Source organism: Eretmochelys imbricata, chromosome 14 (assembly GCF_965152235.1).
Source record: "Eretmochelys imbricata isolate rEreImb1 chromosome 14, rEreImb1.hap1, whole genome shotgun sequence".
Taxonomy (NCBI): Eukaryota; Metazoa; Chordata; order Testudines; family Cheloniidae; genus Eretmochelys; species Eretmochelys imbricata.
The window spans coordinates 35968384-35981032 of NC_135585.1; the positions used below are offsets into that span (position 1 = coordinate 35968384).

A 12649-nucleotide genomic window follows, 5' to 3' on the forward strand; every position below is an offset into this window, starting at 1 on the left:
TCACAAAGGTTCTTAGACTCCTTACTAGGCACCCCTGTGGTAACAGCACTCCCACTCAGGTTCCATCTATCCCTGTAGGCTCTTAACCTCACTCAGCACCTACGTTTTTGTGGTAAAAATCTTCTAGATGCCTATGTTCCTGCTTCTAGGCATGCACCCAGCTGCCTCATTCTAGGCACCCAAACCCTTGTCTCTCCTCTAAGCCCCAGTGCAACTCACAAACCAGGGGAAGGTAGGTGGAGGCCCAATCTGGTAAGCATGATCAGAGGCTGCCTTGCTCCACACAAAACAGGCAGGAGGCTGGGGGAGGGTGAAAGGAGATGGTTTCCCTCATAGCTTTTAGCCCAGTGGTTAGGGTGCTTACCCAGGATGTGGACGTTACATGTGAAAGCATGCAGTTTCAATCAGCACTAAGTCAGTTTTAGTTACAATAGTGTCACATTCAAATCCTATAACCCATTCCAGTTTTGTTTTAGAAGAATTTTCCACAATCTGAAGCAGTTTTAAGGCTTACTTTTTACTATTTCTAGCAGAATTCTTTTCTTTCATACCATTTGAAATTAGGATCTTTTTCAGAATTGGATGGAAGTTGTTGGGTTTATATGAACTTTTTTCAGTTAGCAGCACCTACCAGCCCAAGAGTCCAGTTTTAGGGAACAGAACTGAACTCCAATGGGAAGCAATAATTATGCTCTCCAAGGCCAAATTCCAACTTCCCTGAAGAACAGAAATTCCCTATAGAATTTTAGCAACAACAATTGATTTCTTAAACCTTTACAGAAATTCCAGCTGCCATGAAGTTCACAATCTTCTTCGTGGCAGGATTTAGGATTTTGTCTTCAGGCACACTTAAAGAGTAATTGGAGCCAGGGGACTGGACTCAGAGATATCCACCTCACACATGGGTGCCCTAACCACCAGTCTATATGGTCATTTTCACTCTCTGTCTTGACCCAACTCTTGGTTCTAGGATATATTGAGACACCCACCTCAGAATATCTGAGAGCTGAGAGGCTAGGGCACTCCCCTGAGAGGTGGCAGATCCCTGTTCTAAACTCTTGGCTTTATTAAGTGCGGAGGGGACTTGAATTGGTCTCCCACATCCTAGGTGAGTACCCTAACCTCTGACCAAAAGATTATGAGGGAGATTCCCTCACTGCAGAGTTAGGCAGCCTCTGAAAATGTCTATTGGACTGGGCCCTATCATCATAGCATCGTCTCACTTCCATGACTCATGAACTGGAAGCAGAGATATACGCCTATTCCCATAAAAGGAACGGGCTTAGGTCATACACTCTTGTCAGGATGCCACACTAGGTAGCTTACATGACTCCCCATGTAATGTGTGGGGATTTGGGGATTCCATTCTAAGGCACCCATCTCTCCTCATTCATTTTATAAGGGGCTTGGTCACATAACTCAGTCTTTGTGGATCCCACTGCTGTTCCTCTGATAGTCTATGTACCCAAAAGTTTGGCATTTGGAACACTTTGTCACAACTCTTAAGTCCTTTGGTGGATTCTAGCCTAAAATCATTATCAGGGATGAATGAGAAGTCACAGCAGACAAGAAAAAAAGGGGGTTAGGTGTATAACATCACACTTAAATGAAGTGAAGTGGCTGAACACAAAACATTCACATTTGCCAAGAAGTCATAATCAAGTCCCATCATAATGTGGGAATCTTATCTCAGCCTCTTGTTCTGCATGGCTCTGTTCTAGGGAGGAGATTTCATTCTCTGCTTCAATAAGGTTGTATGTCCTCACTACATGGCCACTGTAGCCATGCTGGACCCGCTAAGATTTGTAGGAATAAGCAAAAATGTTATTCTCTTTGCCCATCCCTAGCCAGCACACTTTTACGGAGTGTATCCTGGGTGGATTCTCTTACATCTCATGGAAGATGAGTTGTGCTGAAAGGCATTTCTGCTCTTGGGCACTCTTCCCCATAGCTTCTCTGAGGTTTATTAAGGGCTGAGCTCTCATTGAACGTTTCCCAAATTCTGGGCATTTAAAGCGTTCTTCCCTGGGTGGATTCTCTGATGGGCAACAAGGATTGACTTCCAACTGAGGCTTTTCTTGTCCTTGGGAATTTATGGGGTCTCTCTCCCCTTTAGGTTCTCTGATCTGATAGAATGTGTAAGCTCTGATTGAAGCTTTTCCTGCAGTCAGGGCAGTTATAGCGTTTCTGTCCTGTGTGAATTCTCTGATGTGCAATAAGGTATGAGCGATCCCTGAAGCTCTTCCCGCAGTCAGCGCAGTTAAAGAGTTTCTCTCCTGTGTGGATTCTATGATGATTGTGAAGATTTGAGTGCCGAGGGAAGCTTTTCCCACAGTCAGAGCAATTATAGGGTCTCTCTCTTGCATGTAGTATCTGATGTTTAATAAGGTATTGTCACGGAGTCCCTGGGCGATGCTCCGGAACTGCTCCCTATGAAGCCAGTCAGGACTCTGGGGCAGTTGCCTTTCTGTGAACAGCCTGTCTTCAGGACACAAAGCTCACACAGCTTCCACCTTCCTTGGTCTGACCTCGGGGCATTCAGCATCCTCTGCCTCTCCATGCGCTTCCCACAGCAAGTCCACTCAGGTGGGGCTCCTGGGGAAGGCAGAGGGTCCTGCACCCCAACTTCGCAGTCAGACGTGACTCTCAGCCAGCCAGTAAAACAGAAGGTTTATTAGACAACAGGAACATGGTCTAACACAGAGCTTGTAGGTGCAGAGAACCGGACCCCTCAGCTGGGTCCATTTTGGGGGGCTGTGAGCCAGACAACCACGTCTGCCCTTCACTCCATGTCTCCAGCCAGCCCCAAAACTGAAACTCCCTCCAGCCCCTCCTCCCTTGGGCTTTGTCCCTTTCCCGGGCCATGAGGTCACCTGATTCCTTTGTTCTCCAACCCTTTAGCTCTCACCTTGCAGGGGGAAAAGGGCCCAGGCCATCAGTTGCCAGGAAACAGGGTGTCGGCCATTCTCTGTGTCCAGACCCCTGCACACACGTGCCCTCTAGGGCTCTGCAATGATCATACACCCTTATCCCACCACCTAGATACTTAAGAGCTGCCTAGGGGAAACTGAGGCACCCCCACACTATTCAGAGGAAACATTAAGAACAGTCCCACTTTGTCACAGGTATGAACTCTGACCGACTTTTCCCGCAGTCAGAGCAGTTATAGGGTTTCTCTCCTGTGTGAATTCTCTGATGTGCATTAAGGTTTGAGCATTCCCTGAAGCTTTTCCTGCAATCAGAGCAGTTGAAGGGTTTCTCTCCTGTGTGGATTCTCCTATGTCTAACAAGGTCTGAGCTCTGACGGAAGCTTTTCCTGCATTCAGGGCAGTTATAGGGTGTCTCTCGTTTGTAGTATCTGATGTTTAATAAGGTATGAACTCTGACTGAATCTTTTCCTGCAGTCAGAGCAGTTGAAGGGCTTCTCTCCTGTGTGGATTCTCTGATGATCAATAAGCCTTGAGCGCCGATGGAAGCTTTTTCCGCAATCAGAGCAGTTATAGGGTCTCTTTCTTGTATGTTTAATAAGGTCTGAGCTCTGACTGAAGCTTTTCCCGCAGTTAGAGCACTTACAGGGTTTCTTTCCTGTATGAATTCTCTGATGTGTGATAAGGTGTGAGCTTTCCCTGAAGCATTTCCTGCAGTCAGAGTAGTTAAAGAGTTTTTCTCCTGTGTGGATTCCATGATGAATGTTAAGATTTGAGCACCGATTGAAGCTTTTCCCACAGTCACAGCAGTTGAAGGGCTTCTCTCCTGTGTGGATTCTCTGATGTTCAATAAGACTTAAGCACCAAGGGAAGCTTTTCCCGCAGTCAGGGCAGTTACAGATTCTCAGTTGTATGTATTCCCTGATGGATAATAAGATTTGAGTTCTCATTGAAGTTCTTCCCACAATCACAGCAGTTGAAGGGTTTCTTGCCTGTGTTGATTCTATGGTGTAAGATAAGGACTGGTCTCCATTGGAAGCTTTTCCCACAGTCACTGCAAGTGTAGGCTCCTTCTTGATCGTGTATTCTCTGTTGATCAGTTTCTTTGTTTCTTTTGACCACTCTGCTCCTGTGGGTGGATTTACCATGTCCCTCTCCTGGATGGTTTCCCTGCTGCCTATCTGGCCTGTGCTGACTCTCACAAGTTTCTCTCTGCTCAGGATTCTGGGAAACATTCCCTTCAGATCTTCCCCATAACATCCCATGTGGTGCCATTTGCTCAGGACCTTCCTGCTGAAGACTCTTCTCACTGTTCTCACTCACCATCCCATCCCCTGTGGGATAGAGAGATAATCCAGACAGAAGTCATTTTCTGTGCTGGGGGGAAAGGAAAACTCTGAAAGGGGAACAGGAAAAGGGGAAAACACACCCATATAATAGCTGGGGAAGTTGAAATATCATGAGCTGAGTTCATCCTCCTTCCTCACAACCCCTCCCCAGAAGAGAGAATCCATCCTTCCTCCACATCCTCTCACTGGAGATGAAGACAGGCTGAAGGGTCAGATGGGCATTTTCATCAAGTCTAAGTGACATCTGCTATGAGGATACAGTAATTGGTTTCTGAGTCAGTTTAGCTGATTCCTCACCTGTGTGGGTGTCGCTGATGATCGCCTCTTCCTCATAGCCTTGGAGATTCGGGATGTGCAGCTCCTCCCCTCGCTTCATCCAGGAGTTCACATTAGGTTTGGAAATTGGAAATCCTGCTTGGGAAACAATTTATCATGTGTTGATCTTGTTTATTAAGGTCAGCCCTATTACTACTTCAGGACCCAGGATCTGAGTCACCCACTCTCATAACAATACAGCTAAGGGTAGCCTAGAATTCCTCCTTACCTGTAAGGGATTAAGAAGCTCAAATAACCTGGCTGACACCTGACCAAAAGGACCAATGGGGAAAGAAGATACTTTCAAATCTTGATGGGGGAAGGCTTTGTGGTGCGTGTTCTCTTGGGAAGCAGAGAAGCATCAGGTCAGAAAACTCCTTCTCCTATAAACCATCCTAAAAGGCTCTCATATGACAAAAATTGTAAGTAAAAGCAAGGCAAGGCGTCTTAGATTATCTTTTGTTTTGCTTGTGAATTTTTCCTTTGCTAGAGGGAGGTATATTCCTGTTTTTTGTAACTTTGAAACTAAGCCTAGAGGAAGTTCTGCTGTGTTTTTGAATCTTTTGTTACCCTGTAAAGTTATTTTCCATCCTGATTTTACAGAGGGGATTTTTACCTTTTAAAGAAAATAAAATAAAATCCTTCTTTTAAGAACCTGACTGATTTCTCTATTGTCCTAAGACCCAGGGGTTTGGGTCTGTGATCACTTTGTAACCAATTGGTTAGGATATTATTCTCAAGCCTCCCCAGGAAAGGGGGTTGTAAGGGCTTAGGGGGATATTTTGTGGGAATAGGAACTCCAAGTGGTCCTTTCCCTGATTCTTTGTTAAATCACTTGGTGGTGGCGGCAGTACCTGTCCAAGGAAGGATTTGTGCCTTGAGGAAGTTTTTAACCTAAGCTGGTAGAAATAATCTTAGGGGGTCTTTCATGCAGGTCCCCACATCTGTACCCTAGAGTTCAGAATGGAGAGGGAACCCTGACACCCACCCAGAGAGGCTTCTTCCCAATCTTACAGAGACTGGGCTATAGACCATACAAGATCCCATGACACTCATCTGGAGTAAAGGTGCATTACCTCTGCCTCGGGAATGGCCCAGATTATTGCCCAGGGGAGTTGAGCATTCTGCTTCACTCTCCAGGGTACAACTAAATCTCCATCATGGCCAGTTCCATTCCCCGCATCCCACGCCAGAACAGGAACACATTACTTAAAACGTGAGCTCTTGTGAGGGCTTGCAGGTCTGAAACCGAGGCCCAGAGGCAGTGCTCAGATTGCAGCTGCCGCCTGGCAGGTCACTTAGAGCTTGTAGAGAAAGGATCTAGCAGAGTTGTAGCTCCCCAAGGGCTCTGTTCACAAAGCTCCTGAGTGGGGGCGACGGCTAACCTTACTATTTGGCTTGGATGCACTACTTAATCCAGAAGGAGACAGAGAAAGTTCTCTGAGCAACTAGGTGAATCCTTGGTTGGCTGCTTCAGGCCCTTCCGACGCTCCTGATACCTTACTGCCTATGCGGGCCTTCAGGCTGCCCAAATTAGCTTCTGCTCCTGCAGCTGGCCATGGTGGCATTTGGCTGTGCTGATCCTCCGGGGGCGTGTGTGGCTATGGCTACAGCTGAGCTCTCCTTCTGCTGCCTTGGTTCTACTCTGCCAGCAGCAGCCTCTTTATGTTGTTTCCCAACCTTCCTCGGGTGCCCAGTACTCCACCTCCTTCACCTTTTTCTGGGTGCAGGTGGCTCAGTCACACCCCTCGGTTGGAAAGAATCTACCTTTCACATTTTTATATCTTGTGGGCCCATTCCTCACACATTCAGCCAGACCCCTTCTTGGACCATCATTTAGTCCTTGGGAAGGTCCCCCTGTGACATTACATGATTAAAATAGGACCATGTACATCATTGTTGCTACCAAATCTTGTGCAAAATGTCATGTGAGGTATCAAGGGAAAAGTTATGATTTGCTGACTATGTTTATCCTGTTTGTATGTGTATATCATTTTTTGTATTTCCAGTTATTAATATTGACTATGTACCTGTATTTCAAATATGTTTGCTCCTGTGGTAACACCCTCAAGGTAGTTTACATCTAGTCTAGCCTGCACATTGTGAATGGAGTATTCAATTGATGGCCCATCAACAAACACAATGGAAACATCTCCATTTTGCGTCTTCCCTGCTCTGATCTCTGGACTATAGACTTATACTAATAGGAGCATTCTGACCTTCCAATCTTTTGGAAGGAAGCAGAGACTTAACAAGCCAGTAGTTTATGTCATTACTGCCTCAAACCTGATACAAAAACTTTGCAATGTGCATATGTATTTGATTCCTTTAACCGATTTTAATTCTCCCCTCTTTCTCTTCTCTGATAAATAAACCTTTAGATATTAGATACTAAAGGATTGGCAACAGCATGATTATTGGGTAAGATCTGAGTTATATATTGACCTGGGTACATGGCTTGTCCTTGGGAATCAGAAGAACCCTCTGGTTGATTAAATTGGTTTTAAATAAGCACTCATCAATAAGTCTAGAGTCTGCGTGTTGAAAAAAGGACTGGAATATCAAAGGAGGCTGCATTTCTGACTTCTTGTTAGCCAGCATGGTGAGACAGAAGTTTACTTTCGTTGCTGGTTTGGTATATCTTATGGAAGAATAATCACCAGTTTTGGGGTGTGTCTGCCCTATTGCTTAGCCGTTTGTCCTGAATTTGGTATTCTCAGTTGTGACCCCCTGAGGCACGGTGACACCCCCTCGTAGCTGAGCAGCTCAGGCTGGCTTGCTGGCATTGTAATAATACCATGTAAGAGGATGCTGGCTTTGTGGAGTCCTTCCGGGAGGTTTGGCTGGACTGGTGACTGTAGAGGCACGGAGATGTTGGGAAGTGGTCAAGGTGAGTGTCAAGCTGTTTTGCTGAGACTACCCCACCAGACCAGTGTCAGGAGTAGGGCCCTGCAGCTGCACTTGCTCTGTGCTCCTGACACCCTAACGAGTTGGCTAGGCTGCCTGATGACCTGCCCTGCCTGATTGGCTGAGGAAGCTAGAAAGCCGGTTCTTAAGCACAGCAGCAGTAGTATCTCACTCGCTGCTCAAGGCACATGGCCATGGACTGTCTGCCTCCTTGTGCTCATCTCTCCAAGCCCTACTCCTGCTTCACTCCTCCACAGCTCCAGTCCAGCTTTTACCCTGCACCCAGTCTTGTTCCTCTCCTGATCAGAACCAGCCCTGGTCCTGCCTTCCCTGACTCCTGGTAATCCAGTTCCAACCCTCGGCTCTGATTCCTCACTCCAACCGTCTTGACCTTTGGCTCTGGCATTTGGATTCTGGATTCCAATGACTAGGCCTGACTCCCATTCCGACCACAAGGTCTGACCTTCTATGAACTGGTCCACTGACAAGCAGCTGAAGGAGGGATGGAGCAGTGATGGAAGCCGTGATTGATAAGTTGGAATGGAAGGTCATGGAGGTGGAGAGATGCATGGCTACCAACCCTGAAAATCTGTCCCTGCACAGTGTGTGTTGGGAGAAACACTAGGTCCAAGTTGCTTTTGTCTGGTCATGTATCGGACCCCTTTAGGAGATGTGTTGTGGCTCCTGCTTCTTCTGTGCTCTGGAGAAGAGCAGAAGAGCAAAAAAACCACATCACCTATCTCCTAGCAGAAGATGGCACCCCTCTTGTGGATCTGGAGCACATGTGATAAAGGGTGAGAGCTTTCTACACCAACATTTTCTCTCTGGATCAACCAATACTGACATTGGAGTGGCCCTGTGGGATGAGCTCCTGAAGGTCGGCCTGGGTGACCGAGACTGACTACAGCTTCCTCTCACTCTGGCCAAGCTCTCAGAAGCCCTCTGTTTGATGTCCACTAACAAATCTGCAGGCATCAATGGCTGACCATGCAGTTTTACTGCACATTCTGGGATGTCCTTGCCGCAGACCTTGCCATCATCTGGGCAGAGCCCCTGGGCAGCATGGTGCTCCTCCTGTCATGCAGGTGGGCTGTGCTCTCCCTGCTGCTGGAGAAGAGGGACCTCCAAGCCCTGAGGAGTTGGCACTCACTATTGCTGCTCAGATACAAGGTTATGGTGTAAACACACTCCCTGAAGATGATACAGGGACACACTGACCCCTCCTAAGAATAAGGTCAGCATGACAAGGTGATGGATAGGGATGTTTTGATTGAGCCTACAGATGCCAGGTAAAGGGTGGTAACTAACCATGTCAGAGGGGCAATACATAGCTTGTTCGTCTCAGTGTATAAAAGAGAGGTCACAGAAGGGGTGTTTTTGGCCAAGGGGAAAGCAGAAAGTCCCAACACTCACTGAGCTGGTCCATTGTCACGGGCATTCATGTATTAGTGTACATGTGACCAGGGCAATACTACAGTGCTTTGTTGGCAATAAACCTGGCTGAGCACCTTCCCATGACCTGAGTCTGTGATGTTTTTGGGCAGTTTCAGCGAGGTCTCCTGCGTCAGATATCTGCACAGAGCTGGTGCAGCACACAGAGAGAACATACACGTAGCCAACAACTGACGACAAGGCATGCCTTGTGAGGTATCATTGAAAAACTCATCATTTGCTGACCAATATCATCATGGCAAAATGCAAGTAGCTGCATTGTATGTGAAGTTATAAACATAAGCTGCAATCATAACTAAAAATATGCTTTACAAGTAAGTCTGAAATGGCCAAACCAGTTCCTCAGAGACAAAGAGCAAACTGATGCCTCCGCCAGGTGAAAACAAGGCTGATGGATCATTACCTGCTACATGGCCATTCTTTGGCAAGAAACAGGGCGGGACAAAAATCTACATCCTGGCAAAGAAAAAGCCTGTAGTTTCCATCTGCACAGACTGTCTGTTGGCTTGCCCCCAGCTGGAAATGCTTCTCAAATGGAGGCCTGGGAGGCAGTGACCATGAGATGGTCGAGTTCAGTATCCTGACACAAGGGAGAAAGGAGAGCAGCAGAATACGGACCCTGGACTTCAGAGAAGCAGACTTTGACTCCCTCAGGGAACTGATGGGCAGGATCCCCTGGGAGACTAGCATGAGAGGGAAAGGAGTCCAGGAGAGCCGGCTGTATTTTAAAGAATCCTCATTGAGGTTACAGGGACAAACCATCCCAATGTGTAGATGGAATAGTAAATATGGCAGGCGACCAGCTTGGCTTAACAGTGAAATCCTTGCTGATCTTAAACACAAAAAAGAAGTTTATATGAAGTGGAAGCTTAGACAAATGACCAGGGAGGAATATAAAAATATTGCTCGGACATGCAGGAGTGAAATCAGGAAGGCCAAATCACACCTGGAGTTGCAGCTAGTAAGAGATGTTAAGAGTAACAAGAAGGGTTTCTTCAGGTATATTAGCAACAAGAAGAAAGTCAAGGAAAGTGTGGGCCCCTTACTGAATGAGGAAAGCGACCTAGTGACAGAGGATGTGGAAAAAGCTAATGTACTCTATGCTTTTTTTGCCTCTGTCTTCACGAACAAGGTCAGCTCCCAGACTGCTGTGCTGGGCAGCACAGCATGGGGAGGAGGTGACCAGCCCTCTGTGGAGAAAGAAGTGGTTCAGGACTATTTAGAAAAGCTGAATAAGCACAAGTCCATGGGGCTGGATGCGCTGCATCCGAGAGTGCTAAAGGAGTTGGCGGCTGTGATTGCAGAGCCATTGGCCATTATCTTTGAAAACTCATGGAGATTGGGGGAAGTCCCGGATGACTGGAAAAAGGCTAATGTAGTGCCCATCTTTAAAAAAGGGAAGAAGGAGAATCCTGGGAACTACAGGCCAGTCAGCCTCACCTCAGTCCCTGGAAAAATCATGGAGCAAGTCCTCAAGGAATCAATTCTGAAGCACTTAGAGGAGAGGAAAGTGATCAGGAACAGTCAGCATGGATTCACCAAGGGCAAGTCACGCCTGACTAATCTAATTGCCTTGTATGACAAGATAACTGGCTCTGTGGATGAGGGGAAAACAGTGGACGTATTGTTCCTTGACTTTAGCAAAGCTTTTGACATGGTCTCCACAGTATTCTTGTCAGCAAGTTAAAGAAAGGCTGGATGAATGGACTATAAGGTGGATAGAAAGCTGGCTAGATTGTCGGGCTCAACGGGTAGTGATCAATGGCTCCATGTCTAGTTGGCAGCCAGTATCAAATGGAGTGCCCCAAGGGTCAGTCCTCGGGCTGGTTTTGTTCAATATCTTCATTAATGATCTGGAGGATGGTGTGGATTGCACTCTCAGCAAGTTTGTAGATGACACTAAACTGGGAGGAGCGGTAGATACGCTGGAGGGTAGAGATAGGATACAGAGGGCCCTAGACAAATTAGAGGATTGGGCCAAAAGAAATCTGATGAGGTTCAACAAGGACAAGTGCAGAGTCCTGCACTTAGGATGGAAGAATCCAGTGCACCGCTACAGACTAGGGACCGAATGGCTCGGCAGCAGTTCTGCAGAAAAGGACCTAGGGGTTACAGTGGACGAGAAGCTGGATATGAGTCAGTGTGCCCTTGTTGCCAAGAAGACCAATGGCATTTTGGGATGTATGAGTAGGGGCACTGCCAGCAGATCGAGGGACATGATCGTTCCCCTCTATTTGACATTGGTGGGGCCTCCTCTGGAGTACTGTGTCCAGTTTTGGGCCCCACACTAAAAGAAGGACGTGGAAAAATTGGAAAGAGTCCAGTGGAGGGTAACAAAAATGATTAGGGGACTGGAACACATGACTTATGAGGAGAGGCTGAGCGAACTGGGATTGTTTAGTCTGCGGAAGAGAAGAATGAGGGGGGGATTTGATAGCTGCTTTCAACTATCTGAAAGGGGGTTCCAAAGAGGATGGGTCTAGACTGTTCTCAGTGGTAGCAGATGACAGAACGAGGAGTAATGGTCTCAAGTTGCAGTGGGGACGGTTTAGGTTGGATATTAGGAAAAACTTTTCCCACACTAGAAGGGTGGTGAAACACTGGAATGCGTTACCTAGGGAGGTGGTGGAATCTCCTTCCTTAGAGGTTTTTAAGGTCAGGCTTAACAAAGCCCTAGCTGAGATGATTTAGTTGGGGATTGGTCCTGCTTTGAGCAGGGGGTTGGACTAGATGACCTTCAGGGGTCCCTTCCAACCCTGATATTCTATGATTCACACACAGAGAACATGAAAAAATGGGTGTTGCCATACCCACTATAAAGAGAGTGATCAGTGAGCTAAGGTGAGCTATTATCAGCGGGGGGGGGGGGGGGGGGAGTGTTCTGACACTAACCCAAGAAATCTGTTAGCCTTGATATCACGTGGTCCCAAAGAATAAACTTGTGTAGGAAAAAAAAGAACAAAAAATTATAATGAAAAACTACAATTGCAGTACCAACAGGAAGTGCTACACTAGAAACAGTGTGTGATGGGATTGCTGTAACGACCAGCACCAGAATATTTTCAGTGATCTCTTGCTATTAAAAATACACAGAATGATGCATAAGAACAGCCCTCTGCACAATGTTAATGAAGGGAAAGGATGAAGGTCTCAGAGCAATAAAAACAGTTTGAAAAGTAAGTGACTTAAGGAGCGAAACGACTTTACAGGGCTCAGGACAAGAAGGCAGCGCAAGCCAGGCCATGAGAACAGCAGCTCGGGCACATCTCAGGCCGCTTTGTGCGGACACACAAGCTGATCGGGGATTCTGTGCTTCTGTAACATCCCACCCGCCCTGCACCCGCCCCTGCAGGCTCCGGCTCAGGGGCTGGTGTCGGCAGAGCCCGGGGCTGCCCAGGGGCTGCTTCCAGCCCCCGCAGAAAGTCCCCGCGGCTGGGCCCCGAGGGGCGCTGGGGAAGGGCTCTCCCCGCACACACCCCGCTGGGAGCAGCAGCGGCTCAGCCCGGGCTCCGGCTCACGATGGAGGCGGCGGCGGCGTCTGACCCGGGAAGTTCAGCCCCGGAGCTGCGGAGCAGCAAGAGCCAGAGCAACTTCCCCGCCCTCAGCAGCGAGCCACAGGGTTAACCCCTCCGCTGCCAGAGACCAGCCACAAGCCTCGCCCTGCTCCCCGTCCGGAGCCCAGTGACACCCCCGGCGTGA

The 12649-nt window shown here is 47.7% G+C and overlaps 1 protein-coding gene and 1 pseudogene across 1 annotated transcript in view; both read right to left on the minus strand.

The window, feature by feature from the left end:
• The window catches only part of LOC144273988 (C-type lectin domain family 2 member D-like), a 209013-nt gene that overhangs the window by 61450 nt on the left and 134914 nt on the right, over positions 1 to 12649 (minus strand). The gene's annotated exons all lie outside the window — the stretch shown is intronic.
• LOC144275315 (uncharacterized) lies at positions 953 to 4166 on the minus strand (annotated as a pseudogene).